This window comes from Tachyglossus aculeatus, chromosome X4 (genome assembly GCF_015852505.1).
Source record: "Tachyglossus aculeatus isolate mTacAcu1 chromosome X4, mTacAcu1.pri, whole genome shotgun sequence".
Lineage (NCBI taxonomy): Eukaryota > Metazoa > Chordata > Mammalia > Monotremata > Tachyglossidae > Tachyglossus > Tachyglossus aculeatus.
Window position 1 is genome coordinate 18,758,741 of NC_052098.1, and position 22,115 is coordinate 18,780,855.

The window sequence follows — 22,115 nt, forward strand, 5'->3', positions numbered from 1 at the left end:
AGGCCTCTATTCAATACAGTTAGTGTCCAGATATCACTGAAACCTATCAGTACTGTAAATTTCATGTCGGCAGTCTTAGGTTAGTGTAGTTTTGTGAGATAATATTTTGTTAAATGCTTTCATGTGTTTGTCCAAATTCTTAAACAGGATGCCAGGTGCTAAGGGTAATTTATATGCAAATGCCAACTTCACTAGTGTATTTTTGAGCCCATAGACTTATCGCAAAATGATCTTATGTATACAGAAGTATCAATTAGGGCATGATCTTTGCTTTCATTAATTTGGTACTTGTTATCAATATAACAAGTTTTTTTGTGTGGGGGTTGCGGGGTGGGCGGCAGAGAGGTCTTGCCATTAAGTTCCCAGCCTTCTGATGATAATAATAATAATGGTATTTATTAAGTGCTTACTATATGCAAAGCACTGTATATGCAAAGCACTGTTCTAAGCGCTTTTGAGCTGGTACAGTTCGTAGGGGGCTTCCTGACTGCTGATTGGCCTGCATAGGGTGTGTGTGTTGTATACGTGCACTTCCAATAATCCAAAGGAAAGAAAAGGACACCTAGCTAGTGGATTCTCCAACTCTCTGCCTGCCGTGCCTCTTTGGAAAAATATCAGCTTGGCTTGACAGTGTTTCAGAGCCCAAGCCAGACAGCAAAATATGGAGAGGAGCTGTGAGCTGAGAGAGGCTCCCTGAAACACCTTCATTCATTCATTCATTGTCATATTTATTGAGCGCTTACCGTGTGCAGAGCACTGTACTAAGCGCTTGGAAAGCACAATTCAGCAATTCACCTTCTTTGGAGAGGCAGGCAGTAGAGCCAAACACTGCTGCAATTGTACTGCAAAGCCCAACAGGGAGAAGCACACTTCTTCTCTCCCCTCCTTTCACCTTCCATCCCCATCAGCCTCCTTTTCTCCTCCCCCAGTACCTATGTGTTGGAGTTTGGTGCTAGGTTGCTTCGGCTCACTCGCCTCGGTCCATCTTGCCCAAAACCCAGCCAGGGTTCTTCCTTCTCAGTGCCTGTCATCCTTTTGTCCCCAAAGAGGAGCTAACAGCACCCACAGTCAAAGGTTCTTCATGTTTCTGCTGCCCTAGCAGGCCTTGACACTCTGATGAGGGGGTAGGGAGAGGGAGAGAGTGTGTTTTGCTGGAAGTGATGTAGAAAGGGTCAGGTTTTGCAGGGAAGTGATCAGAGGAAGAAGGCTTCCCCTCTCAGTTATTGAGGAGTGGAAAAAAGCATTCATTAGACACATAAACACCTACATGCATCAATATTTTTCACTTTCTTGCCCATATATAAAAGGGCAGGTGAGGGCAAGATATATATGCCCCAACACTCTCATTTCACACCTCTATGGTGTACTCCCAATATTCCTATATGATAATAATATTAATACTTGTTAAGTGCTTACTGTGTGCCATGCACCATACTAAGGGCTGGGTTAGCTACAAGAAAATCAGGTTGGACACAAGCTGTGTCCCACATGGAGCTCACAGTGTAAGTAGGAGGGAGTAGGATTTAATCCCCATTTTAACTGAGATCCAGAGAATTTAAGTGACTTGCCCAAGGCCACTCAACAGTGACGTAGACTGGATTGGAACCCGGGTCTTCTAACTTTCAGGCCCGTGCTCTTTCCAGTAGGCCATGCTGCTGTTTTGGGTGAAAATACATTCACCCAAGTGTATTCTTCGACACGCCTCACATCATCATCATCAATCGTATTTATTGAGTGCTTACTATGTGCATAGCACTGTACTAAGCGCTTGGGAAGTACAAATTGGCAACACATAGAGACAGTCCCTACCCAACAGTGGGCTCACAGTCTAAAAAGGGGAGACAGAGAACAAAACCAAACATACTAACAAAATAAAATAAATAGGATAGATATGTACAAGTAAAATAAATAAATAAATAAATAGAGTAATAAATATGTACAACCATATATACATATATACAACCATATAGACTCAGTAAATGTAGAAATGCAGCCTGCCATACGCAGTCTGCTGCATCTCACCATACGCACTCACATGCACCATCATTCGTATTTATTGAGCTCCTACTGTTTGCAAAGCACTAGGCACTTGGGAGCAAACAATAAAAGTAGATGATATCCCTGCCCTCAAATGGACATGTAAACAAACACACTCACGTACACCCAAATACATATTCTAACTCTTCCCACATAAACAGGTAAGAACACATCCATACAGGAATGTGCTTACACACAGAAACAGACACCTCAAGTTATGGTACACTTAGAGGGAATGTACACTCCCAGAGAAGTAGAAACATATACCAGAACTAATGGAGGACGGGGCTATGAACTTCAAGACACAAACTCACCAACACCAGGGTGTTCACACATTCATGTAAAGACAGTAGACAGAGTAACGGTAGATTTCCGGACCAGAGGGGGATAAAAACAAATAGAACATCAGGAGAAAAGCACCTAGTGGACACAGAAATGGGGAAAAGTATATGATGCATTTCTCATTCTCAATCTGGCACTGACTGGATATTTTTGTTTTTAAAGTAAGCTTAAAATCCAGGGCTGGGAATAGATAGAGCACTGGAATAGGAATTATGAGGCCCGGATCCTAGCACGGCTCTGCTACTGACCGTGATCTAGGTCAAGTTGTAATTGGTTTGATAGGATTTATTCATCTTTAAAAGGAATACCATAAAAGAGCCCAACTTATTTCCCAAGAATGTTGAGGATAAATGATACTCCAGCAGCCTTTTTAGAGAAATGAAATCCCTGATAATTAATGAGAGATTTGAAAATAATTTCAGTAGTACTTTGAAGGAAAAGTGCTCTTTAAATCTAGCCTATGCTCAGTTGTCCCAGAACATGGGGATTGCATTCTTGCAAAACCCTGCTCTTAGGAAAACTGGCATCATAAGTACACCTAGTTTTGCTATAATCCATGTTTTCCTCACATGATGGAAGAACTAGGGCAGATGATTTTCCTAAGCTCCTGTGTCCGATGCCACTTGCATGTGCACATGCACACACACCGTCTCTTCCGATACCGTGGCGCATTACCTCCAAACGGATTCGTTTCGTTGAATGGATTTTCCTTCCATTGTAGCCAAAAATGCATAGTAAAATATTGCATGATAGGGGATCTCAGGGTATTTTTGCTTGGAGAGATGAGGTAGAATATTGGGAATTCCCAAAATCAAGTGTGGAAAACATCATCAATATGAAAGGACTGTGGTGAATGAAACTATTGGCTGCTGTTTTCATAAAGCTTCTTGACTGTGCCCTGAAAGGGGTGCTATATGAACACGTGTCCAAGGCCTCTGGTATTAAATCCCTCATGCCACTCTGCTTCTTGGAGCCTGTGCCATGTCCTCTTAAGGGCAAGGACTAGGTCTCTGGGACTTGGGATGGACAAATATCTTGCCCGTATGTATATGTCTGATGCCTGGTGAGAACAGTGAGAGGCTATGTTATGCCACAAAAATACCACTGGGGTTTATATGGCCCTTGTGAGTGTGTCAGTTTCCCAGCCTGCTGATTTTTAGAACCTCAGGTACTGTGCTCTCCCAAGCACTTAATATAGTATTCTGCACAGAGAAAGCGCCCAATAAATACCATTGATTGATTGATTAGTGGGCTTTGAAGACATACTGTGGCCAAGTAGTGGGTGAAGCATTACTCTGGGAGCCAGAGACCCGAGTCCTGAAAGTCACCATTTCATTTGGTTAGTTTGGTCAAGCAATTTTACTCCTATTCTTCATTTTACTCCTCAAACTCATCTAAATAGGGATTATGCAAATCCTTTTTTGTTCCTTAGAAAACAGATGGGCAGAATAGTTTTGCTTCCATCACCCCAGACCAAAAGGGTTAGCCTTGTGGGCTGGCCCCTCACTTCCCAGTGCTGTCTCTAAAATTCCTTCAGGTACCCCAGGGCCAGGGCTATACTTATTTCATTCATTCAATTAATTCAGTTCAATTAATCCTGGGGTATGATTGAAGTTCTAAAATGCTCGTTTGATTTCCCGCTATCCCAGCCTCCTGTTGAACTCATTCACCCTTACTGAGCTCTCTTCAGATTGCTTCCCTGATCTGAAGGTGGAGGAGTGGAGTGGAGCAGTGAGCTCTCTCCCTCCCTTCCACTTGTGCCTCACTCTCACTCTGAAAAAGAAAATTCCAGTAATCATGTAACGCTTACACAGCAAGTATGACAAGGGCCAATCTTTATGTGTGCATAATGTGGTCGGTTCTGTAGGTCCCACGAGGGCCTCTTCAGCCACAGTTGGAACCATAGGTAAGCTTCACCACCTGTGATTTCCCTTCAAATGTGAAGGGTTGCTATATTATATTTAATATACTTATTTTAATATAAGGGCTTGTGCAGAGGTGCTTGTACAATATAGATTGATTTTTTTTTATGTTGGGTTTTGTGTATAGATTTTTTCCCCAATCTGTAGTATTTACTGAGCGCTTCCTGTGTGAGCAGAGCACTGTACCAAGTGCTTGGGAGAGTACAGTACAGTTGGTAGATGTGATCCCTGCCCGCGAGGAGCTTACAGTCTAGTAGGGAAGACATCAGGTAAACAGCAGAGTATAAGGTTATGGGCATAGTGCTCTGGGGGTGGGGTGAGTATCAAAGTGCTGGGGGCTGTGAATGCAGGTGTGGGATGCTAGGGTGGGGAAAATGGAGGTTAGTCAGGGAAGGCTTCCTGGAAGAGATGGGATTTTTAGTAGGGCTGTGAAGATGGGGAGAGTGGTGATCTGTCGCATGTGAAGGGGGAGGGAGTGAGCACAGGGTCACAGTGAGAGAGATGAAATCACAGTACGGTAAGTAGGTTGGTGTTAGAGGTTGTATTGGGAAGGGGGCGAGGATAGGTAGGAGAGAGAGACTTGATTGAGTGCTTTAACACTGATGAAGAGAAGTTTCCACTTGAAGTGGAAATAGGTGGGCAACCATTGGAGGTTTTTTGAGGAGTGGGGAGGTGTGGCGGAATGATCTTTTCTTTTAGAAGAATTATCTGGGCAGAGCGAAGCTTGGACTGGAGAGGGAAAAGACTGGAGGCAGGGAGGTCGGTAAGGAGGCTGATGCAGCAGTTGGTGCTTGAACCAGCATAGCAGTAGTTTGGATGGGATGGAGTCTCATCTGTAAAGTGAGGATTAGGATTGTGAGCCTCACGTGGGACAGGGACTCTGTCTGACCTGATTGGCTTGTACCTACCCCAGCACTTGGTACAGTGCATGGCATGTAGTAAGCACTTAACAAATACCATAAAATAGAGAGACAGAACAGGATCAAGAGAGAACTGACCAAAACTGCTAGTTGGAAAGGTGGGAAGAAAGCCATTACAGAATAGTCCTGTAGCAGTGCTTTGCCCATAGGCGGCCAGTAAATAGTAGGGGTGACCAAAGTTGAAGCCAGAGAGAGCATTTTGTTGAAGGGGAGAGACACAGTCAATTGTATTTATTGAGCGCTTACTGTGTGCAGAGCACTATACTAAGTGCTTGGGAGAGTGCAAAATCAGACTTGGTAGACACATGCCCTGCCCACAAGGAGCTATTCAGTGGTGTCAGGTGCAGAACACATTTAGAGAAGAGGCCTTAGGACCTGGCTGAGGAGAGTTCTTTGGAATCATGTGATTTCTGTAGCGTGTTTGAGCCTGTTTTTAGAATAGAGGACATCAAGGAGTGAGTGACAGGAAGGTTAATGGAGGCAGCAACAGCAGATAGTGTGTTTGGGGAGTTGGATTTAAAGGGGAAGGGAAAAGCGATCCGAGAAAACTTTCTTGACATCGGGGGTCACGGTGCATGCTGGCAGAGGAATGAGCAGTTGAGAAACCACAGGTGAATATGTGGGAGAAGAGAAAAAGTATCTTCAATGAGACATTGATAGTATGGTCAAGACTGCAGTTAGAAAAATTGGATTTTAGAATAGCTGGGAGAGTTGTTCTTCGATGGAGGAAGAATTAAAAAGGCGTGAGGGATCCTGGGGCACTGGCCCAGGCAGCGGAAAGGAGGGCTGGGCTCAGGCTGGCTTGTTCCCTCCTCCTCTCTGTGTTTTGGATAGCATCCTATGGATTGTGTTCCAGTCATTGTGCCAGTGGTTTGCTCGTGTGTGAAGCCTCTGTGCTAGCGGGGACTGTAACTTTCAGGACCTCATAGAGACAACAGGGCATGCGAGCCACACTGAGATTGGCTCTGATGGGTTTGAGGTCAATTTTGGGCCCAACTTTTCACGTCTTGGATTAACACGAGGTAGGCCCCAGAACTTCAGCCTCTGCCAGGCTCTCTTTGAGGGAGTGATGGTAGGTTGTATAGTTGGGCAGATTGTGTGTGGGGCTTGGACCTGATGGCTTGGATTTTTGTCGGGGACATCAAGTTACTTGGATTTAATAGTTTAAACAGAGGATTTAAACTGGATTCATGTGGAAACTTTCACCTAAAGTTGTTCTAAAAACTGTACAGCAGAGTGAAAAATCCTGCAATTATTGTGTATGAGAAACAACTGACAGGCTGTCCTTGTTGCCCTTAAATCAGTGGATTTGACTCAGGGCACATCGACATGCATCCACAAGTGTATTTCTATCAACTCTGTATCTGTTCTCAGCCAGTTTTCAAATTACATTTTTATTTTTGCTACCTTTAAGGCAGCTCTCAGTTTATTTTTCTCTTCTCTCTTCTGTGTTACCACTATCACTCACTGCCCCCTGTTCTCCCAAGCTCCTCCCCTACTTTTTTGCTAAATAGATAGCAGAGGTGGACCAGTGGGGGAGGTGAAACCCAGCTCAAGTCCAACCATGCCAAAAATGGACACAGTAGCGGAAGGTGGCCTTTGCTCCCTAAGTTTGACTTGGCTACAGCCCAACCTGCAATTTTGCTTCTCTGACACCAACCTACTCACTGTACCTTGATCTCGTCTATCTCACCGTCGACCCTGTGTCCACGTTCTCTGGTCTGGAACTCCTTACCCCTTTATATCTGACGGCCCGCCACTCTCCACACCTTCAAAGTCCTCCTACAACCACATCTCCTTCTAGAGGCCTTCTCTGGCTAAGCTTTCATTTCCACTACTCTGTCTCCATTCCGCATCCTGTCTGCACTTGGATCTCTACTTTTTTAAGCACTCTATATCTGCCCCACAGTGTTGACGTACCTGTCCTTACGGCCAGCCGTTTCACCTATCTGTAATTAATTTGCTGTCTCCCTCCCACCGCCCCCCCCCCAGTTGTATGCTTCTTGTGGGTAGGGATTGTGACCTCTCCAAAATGCTTGGTACAGTGCTCAGCGTGTAGTAAACACTCAGTAAGTACTGTCGATTGATTGGAGAGAGCGGAGACGTTACTGTAGCCCTCCAGTACTCATGCTTTGGGTTCACAGATGTCTCTGAGCTCCTGAGATAGTTCACTGTGGGCAGGGAATGTGTCTGTTTATTGTTGTATTGTACTATTCCAAGTGCTTGTACAGTGCTCTACCCACAGTAAGCACTTAATAAATGCGGATTTACTGACTGACATGGGAATACGAGGCCCAGCAGCCCTAGGGTGTGATTATATATGTAATGAGACCTTCCATTCCTGCCCCCCTCAGAAACAGTTGGCTATTAGGCAGGGGTGCCACAGTCATGGGGTTCAGACCAGGAGGTGCTGGATCAAGTGGGGATGAAAATTTTGCCTGGGAAGATGGGCTCTAAGGCGAACGAATAACAGGGCAACAGTTGAGGGAGCAATAGAGGACAAGAGAAATGGACATTTCTCAAAATGGAGTTAGTCTTCTCACACTTTTGATCAATCTAAGGCTCTTACTTGAGATCTTCTAGGTCAGGTGTGTATCTCTTGGAAGCACAGAGAGCCACCCTCAGTTGCTTGAATGCTGCCCTCCACTCAGGGGTCCCCGCTGTGTAGTGTTAACAGTGCGGAGTGAAGGGGAACAAGAGAGAGTGGTGACTGCTGCTCTCCCTTTAGGCTTGTAAGCTTCTTGTAGGCAGGGAATGTGTCTGCTGGCTCTGTTGTAATGTACTACATGCTGTACTCTACATGTAGTAAACTTTACAATAAATGCCATAGATTGTTTGTCACAATCAGGGATTCTGTTGCTGAGACATTGCTCTGAAGTTGGGGTGGTAATAATAATAATAGTATTTGTTAAGCGCTTACTATGTGCCAAGCACTGTTCTAAACACTGGGGTAGATGCAAGGCAATCGGGTTGTCTCACGTGGGGCTCACAGTCTTAATCCCCTTTTTACATTAAGTGCATAATATGTGCCAAGCACTGGTCTGAGCACTGGGGCAGATACAAGGTAATCAGGCTGTCTCATGTGGGGCTCACAGTCTTCACCCCCATTTTACAGATGAGTTAACTGAGGCACAGAGAAGTTAAGCCTTTTTGTTTTGTTTTGTTGTCTGTCTCCCCCCCCCTTCTAGACTGTGAGCCCATTGTTGGGTATGGATTGTCTCTATCTGTTGCCGAATGTACTTTCCAAGCGCTTAGTACAGTGCTCTGCACACAGTCAGTGTAAATATGATTGAATGAATGAATGAAGTGGCTTGCCCAAGATCACAAAGCAGATGAGTGGTGGAGCCAGGATTAGAACTCATGTCCTCTGACTACCTAGCCCAAGCTCTTTCTACTAAGCCACACTGCTTCTCTGGTACTGTACTCTTGTCTCTTAGAAACACTGTCTAAACATGTTTTTCCTGACACCTTTCCCACCTGGTTCTCCTCTTCCCTCTCAGGCTGATTCTTAATAGTTTCTTTCTCTGACTCCTCTTCTGCCTGTGAGGGACCCTCGTGGCTCTGTTCTGGGCCCCCTTCTCTTCTCTCAAAGTACACTCGCTCCCTTTGGGAGCTCATCTGCTCCCATGGCTTCAATGAAGCCTATGAGGTTACTTCATTCAATCGTATTTATTGAGTGCTTACTGTGTGCAGAGCACTGTACTAAGCACTTGGGAAGTACAAGTTGGCAACATATAGAGACGGTCCCTACCCAACAGTGGGCTCACAGTCTAGAAGGGGGAGACAGAGAACAAAACAAAACATATTAACAAAATAAAATAAGTAGAATAAATATGTACAAGTAAAATAAATAGAGTAATAAATACATACATGTATACATATATACAGGTGCTGTGGGGAAGGGAAGGAGGTAAGGCGGGGGGATGGAGAGGGGGAGGAGGGGGCTCAGTCTGGAAAGGCCTCCTGGAGGAGGTGAGCTCTCAGTAGGGCCTTGAAGGGAGGAAGAGAGTTAGCTTGGCGGATGTGGGGAAGGAGGGCATTCCAGGTTACGACTAGAAGTTCCCCTCTGATTCTTCTGGGGACCAGACATGCGGGCCAGGAAAGTTGCCCCATGATCTTCGGATTGGTAGCCTGGCCACTGTGGGTCTTTGTCATCCCATTGAAGTGTTAGTGCTCTCTGAATCTATTTGTGGCTCCAGACAGAACCAGTCTGGTTCTTTAAGATAGGGAATTGTCGAGTGGCTATTTTAGACCCTGGTGTCAGGTTGAGGGGAGGAGAGGATTGGAGCAGCCCTCTTGAAAGGGCTGGACTTTGTTCCTACGGAGCAAGAAGGTGGGATGCTTGGGTAGAAGAGGTGGCATCTGGAACCTTTCTTAAAGGACAGACAGATTAGTAAATAAAAAATCTCCATGTGGACCAGGCTGTGCAGAACCTTATTTTTCTTTCCTCCATTTCCTCTATTTTTTTTGATGCAAATAATTGTGTAGTATTTTTCCACTGCCTTTTGCAAAAAGTGGAAAGACTCTCCAACACAACAAATGTCTGTTTGTCATATTGTACTCTCCCAAGCGCTTAGTACAGTGCTCTGCACACAGTGCTCAATAAATGATTGCTTGAATGAATGAATACAACCAACCTGAGTGCTAAGTGCTATACTCCATAATGGCCTGAGACATGGGGGAGGCACAGGGGTGTCTGCTGCTCGTGAGATTGCAAAAAAAGTATTCAGTGCCCTGACCCCAAAGTGCACTTCCTCTGTGCCAGCCAGCTGTCTCAAAATGGATGTGGCTGGTCACAGGGGGGACTGGGCAAGAGAGTGTAGCTAGCACAGCACAACCCAATGCCTTGACTGAAAAATCCAAGTCCAGTGCTTGCCCTGATGGTGGTAGAGTACGTCTCTGCACTCTCCAAAGTTCTCAACTCAAGTCCTCTCTAAGTATCCCCATTCTGGCCCCTGAGTGAGACAGAAGTGTACTTTAAGACTACCCTGGGTTTCTCAGCAGCCTACTTAATGATGCAGTGCTCTGCCCAGATGGGCAAGGGACCACATAAAAATGCCCTATTGTTATTTTCATGGGTTTGGTGTGGAAGAAATTCTTTCAACAGCATCAGTGGAATTTCTCAGCCGTGTCATCTGTGGACTTGGACGGCTATATACTTTAAAAAAAGATCTATGAAAAGGACAAATGGAGATGAAGCTGGGGCCGGTGTAATCCAAACATTGGTAAATGAGGCAAGCTCTTGGATTCCTCTAGCCTAATGTTGGGATCTAGTAAAATTTTTGTAAAGTTTTTGGATCTATCAGCTGTCTTGCTTTGGGAGAAGCAGACTCCTTGAGGGGAAACTTCCTTGGTTTGAAGAAGTTGCTTTACAACAGAATTTAAATTACGGATTCAAGGAAGAAGAAAACAAGTAGGAAGATAATAGATCAAGTTGAAATTATGCAAAGACTTGAGGGGTGCCAAGTTTTCATTTTGAACATAACTCGGATGGGATTCCAGAGAGCCAGGGCTGAGGAAAAAATTCACACTCATGTGGGCTGGCATGTAAATATCCACCCACACCCACATCTTACCCCCCCACCCCGGGTTTATAGATCTGCATATACACTTGCAGGGTAGAGGGGAGGGGCAGACACACACTGTCCCACACATATACACATGCCCGGGTCCAGAGAGTAGGAGACACACACACAGTTGGAGAGAGACACAGCGGATCTGGGGCCAGAGAGAAACCGAGTCATGTACCACATCCAGGGCTGGAGTGGTACACACAGACACACACGCAGTCCCAAGACTGGAGAGGGACTGATGCACACCTGGAAGTTGAGAGGGCACACAGATGTAAGGGCAGGCACGCACACGCACCCCGCCCCTCCACCTTGAGAGGGGGCTGAATTGGAATGGTATACACACCCAAAACTGGAAGAGGGGGCAATTCAGACAAAGACACACATGCACATATACAAAACAGTAGGTGGACGACTGTTGACACATTCAGAGGCGGGTCTGGGGACATGCAGCATTTATTTGCATACAGACCATAACTTATTTACAATTAATGTCTGTCTACCCCACTAGACTGTAAACTTGTGTGCAGGGGATATACCTACCAACTCTGTTGTACTTTCCCAAGCATTTAGTGCAGTGCTCTGCACACAGTAAGTACTCAAAGAATACCGTTGATTGATGCAACATCCTGGGGATGTCACACAGGCAGTGCTAGAGGGATATTCAGTGAAAATGGTTGGAACTTGACATTTGGTGCTTGAGGCCAGCATCAGAGAGGGCCCAGAACGCACTCACTCATTCATTCAATCGCGTTTATTGAGCGTTTACTGTATGCAGAGCACTGTACTAAGGGCTGTTCCCCACCGAGGCAGATACTTTGCCGAGGCTGGGAATAGAGGAAGTCTGTGCCTCTGGTTTTCAGACAGTTTTCATTTTATTGAGAGGGCTAGGGCAGCCAGCCCAGACAGCTGTGGAGGTGAAACTCTTAGTTTCACCCCTTCAGGCACAGTCCCTCCGGGGAAGTGATCCTCTTCTCTCCCCTCCACCCTTCCCCTCCCCCTAGTTGGCACTCGCTGAAAAAATTTGTCCTTAATTGCCTAGTTTGTACCACCTGTATTCATTCATGAGCGACTTGATCTTTTACGTTAGTGATACTCAGTGAATCCTTTCTTTCTAAGCTTATGTAAAAGTTGTTCTCTCTGACTCTGCCAGCTTCATTTGTTTCACTTTGACAAGTTTAGGCATAGCCTCTTTACATAGCCTTTCAAATTACACGTTCTTCAGTCAGATCATACCGGGATTCCTTTTCATTGCCCATTGCTTTGATTAGTCCTAGAGACTTTCCACACTTTGAAAGCCAGTGTTAGTCCTGAGCTTTGGTTAGAGTCAGGGTAGGCAATTGGTATTAGTTTGATAATGTTTACAAGCTATTTCTAGGTGACTCATATTCAAAATGACATTTGCAAAAGACAATCACTCCTCTTTTATCAAACTTGGAGTTGGAATCACTTTTTGAAGTAGTATGACTAAAGCTATAATGTCAGTTAGCTATTATTAGCATTTGAAGGCACCTAAAGAGCACAGAGGTTGTGCCTTGCATTGTTTTTTCCCAAGCATTTAGTACAGTGCTCTGTGCAGTGACGTGTATTGTTAGGAGTTGAATAGTTCTGAGGCGGTTTTAGTTGCTCTAGATGTTACGGGTTTAGTCGACTTGTTTGGTGTAATAGTCTGTCCCCCTGGTATCGCCTCCAAGTAGATGTATAGAAAAAGCATGGGCCTGGGGGTCAGAGGACCTGGGTTCTAAAATCCCACTCTGCCACTTGCCTGTTGTGCGACCTTGGGCAAGTCATTTGTGTCCCACCCAATTTGCTTGTATCCACCCAGCGCTTAGTATAGTGTCTTGCACATAGGAAGCACTTAACAAATACCATAATTATTATTAATGTCTCTGTACCTCAATTTCCTCATCTGTAAATCAGGATTAAATACCTGTTTTCCCTCCTGTTTAATAATAAAAAATAATAATAACTATAGTATTTTCTCATTCATTCAATTGTATTTGTTGAACACTTACTGTGTGCAGAGCACTGTACTAAGCACTTGGAAAGTACAGTTCAGCAACAGAGACAATCCCTACCCAACAACAGGCTCACAGTCTAGAAGGGAAGCGTAATTTGTTTAGTAGTCCTTTAAGAAATCTACCTCAAAGGGTCACTGTTAGTAAGCCTGAAATTTATCCACACATTTTTTTTTTAGAAGTTTGGAAAATTCATATAATCATTTATTTTCCCTTTGCCCACTCTTGGCCCTTTTTTTAAATAAAAAAAATTGAGAGAAAAACCAGTGCCAGCAGCCTAGCGTTCATATGCCAAGCACTGTTCTAAGCACTGGGGTAGATACAAGGTAATCAGGTTGTCCCACATGGGGCTTGCAGTCTTTATCCCCATTTTACATATGAGGTAACTGAGGCACAGAGAAGTTAAATGACTTGTCCAAGGTCACACAGCAGACAAGTGGCAGAGCCGGGATTAGAACCCAGTCCTCTGACTCCCAAGTGACTTTTGCCACTAAGCCACACCCCAGGTGGGGTGTGTTTCATTTGCATAATCCCAGAACTCAGTACAGTGTGGGCTACATAGCAAGCACGTAACAAAATATTATTACTGTTAGTAATAGTTGTGGTCCCTGGAGCTTTTCAACATCAACAGCATTTACTGAACTGCTGTTCTGTGCAGAGCACCATACTAGGCACTTGGGAATAAATACATCCAAACTGCTACCACGTTAATACAAGCATTTATCCTATCCTGCCTTGCTTATTGCATCAGCTTCCTTGGTGACTTCCCTGTTTCCTGCTTCTCCCCACTAGCATCCCTACTTCACTCTGCTATCTGGATCGTTTTCCTACCAAACTGTTCGGCCCATGTCTCCCCACTCCTCAAGAACCTCAGGTGGTTGCCTGTCCACCTCCATCTCAAACAGAAACTCTTCACCACTGGCTTTAAAGCATTCAATCACCTCGCCCCCTCTTACCTCACCTCTCTGATTTCGTACTACAGCCCAGCCCGCACACGCTCCTCTAATGCTAATCTACTCACTGCACCTCGATCTTGTTTATTTCACTGCCAACCCCCTTGCCCACGCCCTGCTTTTGCCCTGGAATTCCTCCTCTCTTCATATCCAACAGACGATCACTCTCCCCACCTTCAAAGCCTTATTAAAAGCATTATCTCCTCCAGGAGGCCTTCCCTGTCTAAACCCTTATTTCCTCTTCTCCCGCTCCTTTCTGTATCACCTTTGCACTTGGATTTGTACCCTTTATTCACCTCACCCATAGCCCCACAGTACTTAAGTATGTATCTGTAATTTACTTATCTTAATGTCTGTCTCCCCTTCTAGACTGTAAACCCATTGTGGGTGGGGAATGTGTCTACCAACTCTGTTGTACTTTTCCCAAGTGCTTATTTCAGTGCTCTGTACACAGTAAACGCTCGGTAATTACGATTAATTAATGCATGTAAAAAATGCAGTAACTGTACTCAGGATTTCAACATAATTACTGAACACCGCAAATATAAAAATAAAGGCAAACACATGTAAATAAGTAGATAAATACATGGGCCAAGGTGGCTCATAGGGTGACGTGACCAGCAAGGTGGAGATTATTCATTCATTCATTCAATCGTATTTATTGAGCGCTTACTGTGTGCAGAGCACTGTACTAAGCGCTTGGGAAGTATAGTTTGGCAACATATAGAGACGGTCCCTACCCAACAACGGGCTCACAGTCTAGAAGGGGTTCTAATCCCGGCTCTGCCACTTGTCAGCAGTGTGACCTTGGGCAAGCCACTTAACTTCTCTGTGCCTTAGTTACCCATTTGGAAATTGTGGATTAAGAGTGTGAGCCCCACTTGGGACAACCTGATTATCTTGTATCTTTCTTGTATCTACCTAATCACATAGTAAACGCTTAACAAATATTATTATTATTAATATTATTTTCCAACCCCCTCCTTGACCCTCTGCAATTCGACTTCAGTTCTCCTCTTGTATGCTGAAACTGCTCTCTCTAAGGTCACCTTGCCAAATCTAACAGAATGGATTCTACTCTGTCCTAATCCTCCTCGACCTCTCAGCTGCCTTTGATACTATGGTCCACCCCCTTCTCTTGAAAGCACTATCTAATCTTGAGTTCTCTGATGCTGTCCTCTCCTGGTTTTCCTCCTACATCTCTGGCCGCTCGTTCTCGGACTTTTTTGCTGGCTCTTCCTCCGTCTCTTACCCCATAACTATGAGTGTCCTTCAAAGCTCAGTTCTGGGCCCCTTTCTCAATCTACACTAATTTTCCTGGGGAGTTCACCTGCTCTCATGGCTTCAATCACACCTCCCCTACCCAGATGACTCCCAAATCTACCGCACCAACCCTGACCTCTATCCATCCCTGCATTCTCGCATCTTCCAGGGCATCTCTACATGGAAGCCCTGCTGGCACCTCAAGCTCACTGTATCCAAAAGTAAACTCATCTTCCCTCCTAAATCTTCTCCTTCTCCTAACTTTCCCATCAATGTTGACACCATCACCATCCTCCATCTTTTTCAAGCCCACAGTCCATTTGTGGCTCCAGACAGAACTAGATTGGTTCTTTAAGGTAGGGAATTGTCGAGTGGCTATTTTAGACCCTGATGTCAGGTTGAGGGGAGGAGAAGATGGGAGCACCCCCCTTGAAAGGGCTGGACTTTGTTCCTAAGGAGCAAGAAGGTGGGGTGCTTATCCTTGATTCCTCTCTTTCAACCCCATATTCAGTCAGTCATCACCAAATCCTGTCGGTTCTTTCTTTACAACATCTCCAGAATCTGCCCCTTCTTCTCCATCCAAACAGCCACCATGCTGGTCTAAGCACTCATCCTATCCCAATTTGACTACTGCATCAGCCTCCTCCCCTACCTCCAGTCTCTCTTCCAGTCTATACTTCACTCTGCTGTCCTGTTCATTTTTTTAAAACATCGTTCTGCTCACGTTTCGTCACTTCTCATAAACCTCCAGTGGTTGGTTGCCCATTCCTCCTCGCACCAGCGCTTAGAACAGTGCTTTGCACATAGTAAGCGCTTAATAAATGCCATTATTATTATTATTATTATCAAACAGAAACTTCTGACTCTTGGCTTTAAGGCACTCTATCAGCTCTTTCCCCACTACACCCCAGTTCGCACATTTTCCTCCTCCTCACTGTGCCTTGTTCTCAGCTCTTGTTTCTCCCCCCCGCCCCTTTCTCCTTGGGACTCTACCCCCCTTCACATCTGGCACTGCTCTTCCCATCTTCAAAGCTCTGTTGAAATCATATCTCGTCCATTTCTGATTCACCTCTCATCTCCCCACCCCCCACATACTACTTCCACTTCAGTCCTCCCATGTCACCTTAGCACTTGGATACTCACCCCCAACTCTTACAAATTTTAAACAATGTTGCTTTCCCCTGCCCATAATTTATTTTAATGTTTGTCTCCCCTGTTCTGTTGTAAAGTCCTTGAGGACAGGAATGGTGTCCATTGATTGTATTACACTCTTCCAAGTAGCGTTCTGCCCACAGTTAATGCCCAACTAGTAGGATTGATGGATTGATTAATGGGTTATTTTGCTGGGAGTAGGGGTAAAGTAGTGCTTAGTAATAATAATAATAATGGCATTTATTAAACGTTTACTATGTGCAAAGCACTGTTCTAAGCGCTGGGGAGGTTACAAGGTGATAAAGTTGTCCCACAGGGGGCTCACAGTCTTAATCCCCATTTTACAGATGAGGGAACTGAGGCACAGAGAAGTTAAGTGACTTGCCCAAAGTCACACAGCTGACAATTGGCGGAGCCAGGATTTGAACCCACGACCTCTGACTCCAAAGCCCGTGCTCTTTCCACTGAGCCACGCTGCTACAGTGCCTGGTACATAGTAAGCCCTTATCAAATACCATTAAAAGACAAAAAAGGAGAGTAGAGTCAGTAAGAGTTCTGGAGAGTGCTGGAGGTGATCTGTGAAGCCATTGGTTGAGGCTTTTTTTTCTTAACATTAAGAAAAATGGGTAGCTGTTGGAGGCTTCTGAGGAGGGGAGTGATGTGTGGTGAATGGTATTTTAGGAAGGATAGGCACAGCTGTATTGTAGAGTAGACTGAGGAGGGGAGAGACGATGTAAGGAGGAAAGTTGTCCTTTGTTTTTGAAGATAACTCAACTGGGACATGTAGGATGATGGCCCAAAGGGTTGAGAGGAAGGGGTGGATTCATTGAATATTGTAGAGGAAGAATCAGCAAGGACTGAGAGACTGAATATATGAGGAAAAACAAAACAAATAGGAGTCAAAGATGACACAAGCTGGCAAAGTTCTGGGGAAGGGAGGGTGTTGACCATGAGGTGAAGGCTTAGGAAGGAGGGTGAAGTGTTCGGTTCTTGATATATTGAATTTAAAGTTCCTCTATTGTTGCTTCCAGGGAAGGTGTTAACTTTTCATTTTGAGCATGTGGAGGTGCCACACATGTGGGCCAGAGCTTCAAAGGGTTTTGGCTTTCAGGGGCAGAAGCCTACTCCATCCTCCAGAGCCTGCTAGGCTGGGGCACAAAAAGGCTCTGACCAGCAGTGGAGTCACACTTGGGCTACGGAACCCGTCGGAGGTGAGAGGAGGCCCCAGAATCCCAGGGAACCTCTGCCCCTGCTCATGCATCTGGTCTTCAACTTCCCCCAGAACCCCGGCTTGGCTGGCTGACTAATCCTGGAGTGGGTGGGATAGATACCTGCCTCACACCTGGACCACCTACCAGTCTGCCTGGGCCAGCAGTGAAAAGAAGGTGATCCCAATTCTGGTGACCTTAGGCAGGAGCAGGGAATAAAGTAGGCAATATCAAAGGGGAAGGGGGAATGGAAGAAAGGGGGGAAGAGGAAGTTGAAGAGGGAAGGGAAAGCAGTGAGTGGGGCAGGGGGAAGAAGAAGGGAATGGAGAAGAGGGCTACCTCACCTGAGACCTTGGGGAGGGAGAATTTGTAGGGCAGAAATGTATGTTATATGCCAACCAGAGCTGTTGAGACTTGCAGTTACCTATTACAGGACTTATCCACTTGCCTTTAACAGTGACAAATCAAGGTCGATGAGCTGCTAATGGCCCAAATTTTACACCCTCTCTCAAAGGCTTCTCAACATTTTTTTTTACCACATCTAAACTTGCCTGCCTCCTCCAAAATTGGGTGTACCAGTAGATGGCGAGTGCTGAGCTGTACACTTGTGGTTGCCAAAGCTTGTTATGGAAATAATGCTGAGAAACCCCTCCATCACTTCATGGAATACCAGGATATTACGTGACCTTGAAAGCAGTCATCACCTTGAAAGAAAAACAGGCCCAGAAGCACACAAACTGACCAAATACAGAGTCGCTCAGAGTAGCAATTGCTGGCTGAAGGACAGCTCAGACAGATGCTCGTTATACCTTCTTTTGGTGAGGTCTTCCCCCTTCAGAACAGCGACTATCAGGGGTTGGTTTTGCAGTCAGACAATCACTAGTATCGGGCCTTCTAAATCTGCCCAGCAGTATAAGTGACAGTCTGATGATGCTACACCTGCCCCTGAAACTAAAACCCTATGCCACCATCATCTCCCCCCATCCATCCCAGATAGGACGAGTTGTGATGAAGAAAAAGAGCATTTCTACAAAGGGGTAGCTGGACTCATTCACAGGAGTACCACCATTTGACAAACTGATTGTAATGAGGAATTTTAGGGTTTGAGTTGGCCACGCCCAAACATGGAAGAATGTCATTGGATCACATGGGATCGATAAAACAGCAGTGGCTTACTTTTGCCGAATGTGTCAACACCAGCTCTTGATCCCCAACCCCATCTTATCCCTGGAAGACAAAAGCAAAACAGCCTTTCTTCTCCTAAACAGTGGCATCTCATTGACTACATCATAGTATGGAACAAGGACCTTAAGGATATAAGGATCATAGTTGTCCTGCGTGGAGCAGAATGCCAGACAGACCATAGTCCCTGCTATACTTTACGCTCACCTGACTGTACAATCATTTCAGCAAAAAATGGCCTCCAAACCGCCAAGATGGCTAAGTGTTAAGTTCCCAGAGAATGAAGACATCTGAAGAAGCTGCCCAGCGGTATTGGAGCAGCTCTAAACAGCAACACAAAAAAACAAGGGAGCATTTTTCCCCTAGTATTGTTGAGATATTGAGCTGGCCCAGGTGAAGTCACCAAGATTGGTTCAGTGAACCAATCGATGGTATTTATTGAGTGCTTACCGTGGGCAGAGCACTGTGCTAAGCGCATGGGAAAGTACAATATGATAGAGTTGGTAGACATGATCCCTGCCCACCAGGAGCGTACAGGCTACCAGCCTGAGTTTGAGTCGAATGACCCAGGGATAAAAAGTTATCTTGGAGCAGAACGAGTACTGTCCCAACACCTTTTAAAAAAAAAAAAAAACTACGTTGCAATTTATAAATCAAATTAAGGAACAAGTGCGACAGATGGTGGAACACCAAAGCATAAGAGATCCAGAACTTTGCAGACTGCCAAGAACATCTGTGTACATCATTAAAAAAGTAATATTGGCCCTGTGCATGTCATCCCAATACCTCTGAAGAGTGAAGGTGGCTTCAGCCTCATCACAGCCAGGAGGGGATCCCGAAGGAATGCATCCCAACTTTAGTATTCTCCTAGACACACTCTCATTGAAGATGAAACCCTGTGAAAGAGAAACTCTATCAATGTACAAAGTCCTGGCACTTATCCCAACTTCGAAAGGAATCACCAGTTAGAGCCATAAAAATGACAGAGAACCTGGATCGGGTGGCATGTCCATAGACTCCACATCCTGCTCTTTGAGTAGTTCTGTCAACACTTCTTATGGACCTTAATGTCAGGTGCAAGATAGGCTCACACACAATGAAGTCTTGGAACAAAATCAGTTTTCTAGCATTGAAGCTGTGTTCACCTCAAGACAGTGTCATTGGGTGTGACCTACGAAGAGAACGGATGGTCCTAGGATTCCCTCCACAACTGCTAATGGTGAGCTGAAATTGGACCACCAAAGCCAAGGCAGGGAGAGGAAAAGTTTTAAGGAAGCAGGAAAGCTTCAGATAATACTGCATCTCATCTGAACGCTGGGAGATAACTACAGCAGACAAGACCACCAGTTGTACAGCAGTCAAGGAAGGAGTGGTTTTTTGGAGCAGAAGCTCTGAGTGGATTGTAAGATGGAGGCAAAAGTGGAAAAAGTGCCAGGCGCTGCAAACAACAATCTGCACTCAATATCACCTATGATCTAGGTAATTATCGGGTTTTATTATTCTTTAAATTGTGGTAAAAATCTGATTGAAATTTTTAAAATGTGGGATTTTATTTTAGCTTTTATTGATTTAATTAACGTACCATAACAACTGCATGACAAGTTTTTCTTTAGTAGCATTACTCCTTTCTCACATTTGTATATAATATAATGGCTAAATAAAAATTGGATCTCACAGGTACTGTTGACACACATAGCAATGCCAAAACAATCTTGTGTAACTTTAGGGTATCCGATCACAGCAGCATACACTCATGCAAGAATTAAGCAAAAATGGACCACAGGGGTCCAAACCAATGCTGGACTTTTTTAAAAAAAAAAAAAAAACAAAAAACCGTAGAGCCGTAGAATTGTCTTTTGGTTTAAGTACAGTATTGTTGATGGGTGAGATTGTGTCCATGGGTGTGTCACACTGAAAATCAAAATTCCACCAGAAAACAACTATTTGTGGTGCATTTAGAAGTATATGTCGATTCTTTTGATGACAGGGAATATAGTGACAATTCATTACTCAGGTACTCCAGATTGACTCAACTGGGACAGAATTAATAGAACATAATTTTATTTAAGCAGCGAAGATGCTAAAAAGTAAATTAGAAAATGCATCTTTGCCTTTTTCAGGTTTAATTAAAACATTTGGGGGTAGAAATTGGGTTAAATTGAAAAAACCCCCTCAAACTTCAAATTCTAGTCAGACTTCTGATTTGTTTTTCCTATTGGCTTTATCCAGCTGTCTTGAATAGAAAAACATTTAAATGAGTAACTTCACACTAGTTGCTTGTCTGTAATGGCTCATTTTGTTGTATAGCAGCAGATGACTAGAATGTAATCTGTGCAGAAGTTCAAACCCAGTAGATAAATGGCAGTCCTTTAGGCATTTATAAAGACTTTTGAGGGGATTGCCTAGTTTAATCTTAATCTTCTCATGAGGCTAAATAAAATACCTAAAATTTATATGGCATCTTTCTTCCTAAGTGCACAAATGCTTACACATTCTCATTTTGCCCTCATTACATCCCTGTGCAGGTGGAGGGTCAGGAATTACCCCATTTTACTAGTGAAGAAACTGAGACATAGGTTTAAATGAATTGCCCAAATCTCTAAAGTTAGAGGAAGAGCAACAGCTAAACCAAGATCTCTGCCTTTGCTGTTGGAGTGCTGTTAAAGTGGTGGTCTTGTTGTTCTAGTAGTAGTGTGAATATTTTTTTTTTCTAAAATTTGGTAATGCCCATTACAGAGAGCTTAAGAGATTTAGAATAATGTTAAAAAAAAATCAGATGTAGCTTTTAACATTCAAATGGTACGATAGTGTTAAAAATGAATCACTGAGTTACTTTAAGTGTCTAGCCTTGATATTTTTTTGCTTATTTAGTGCCCATTCTTTAGGACTTCAAGGAGCAGGAATAAACATTATCTAATTGAGGAAGGTTCGGTACAGTTAATAGCGTAGATGAGTAAATGTTAGGCAGAGAATTTGAAATACTTGCCCAAGTTCGCATGGCACCCACCACTCATAGTTTCTCTGCAGCTGTTTCCTATCTAGATCCAGCATTTTCTTTTGGATTTTTATTTTTTTTGAAGGAGAGGTAAAGTATGAAGTTACTCTGACCTGTCATTACTGACCTCCCTTGGTAAAAGGAGTTTAAATTTGAATAATGTCAAAACTGTACAAAAAAAGTATAAACCTAAAAATCCCTTTCTTGAGTTAGAAATGTCCCTTAATTTGAAGTCTTTATAACAGACTCCTTAATGTTTTAGGCCATTTTTATATGGATTGGAGAACAAATCTTAGTAATGAAATGCATAATAACACTTAACAATATCTTCATTGTAGTGTGGCTTCCTTATAGCCTGTCTAAGGTTTCATGCTACACCTGTACACATTGTTAGTGCAAATATGATAACAGTTAAGGGTTTAGTATGGGCACATACTACCTACTAAACCTACTAAACTCTGGGGTAGGTACATGTAATCAAATTGAACACAATCCCTGTTTCACAAGGGACTCACAGTCTAAGGAGGAGGGAGAACAGGTATTGAATCACCTG

General features: G+C 44.2%; 1 protein-coding gene across 3 annotated transcripts in view; it reads left to right on the forward strand.

Moving 5' to 3' along the window:
- The window catches only part of RIC1 (RIC1 homolog, RAB6A GEF complex partner 1), a 117,297-nt gene that overhangs the window by 1,575 nt on the left and 93,607 nt on the right, over positions 1–22,115 (forward strand). Inside the window, exon 1 of one of the 3 annotated variants that reach the window (XM_038769490.1) lies at positions 19,064–20,046. The exons of the other annotated variants lie outside the window; for them this stretch is intronic. The gene's annotated coding sequence lies outside the window, so the exon portion shown is untranslated. Of the gene's footprint in view, positions 1–19,063; positions 20,047–22,115 lie in introns of those variants that run through there. 3 annotated transcript variants of the gene reach the window in all.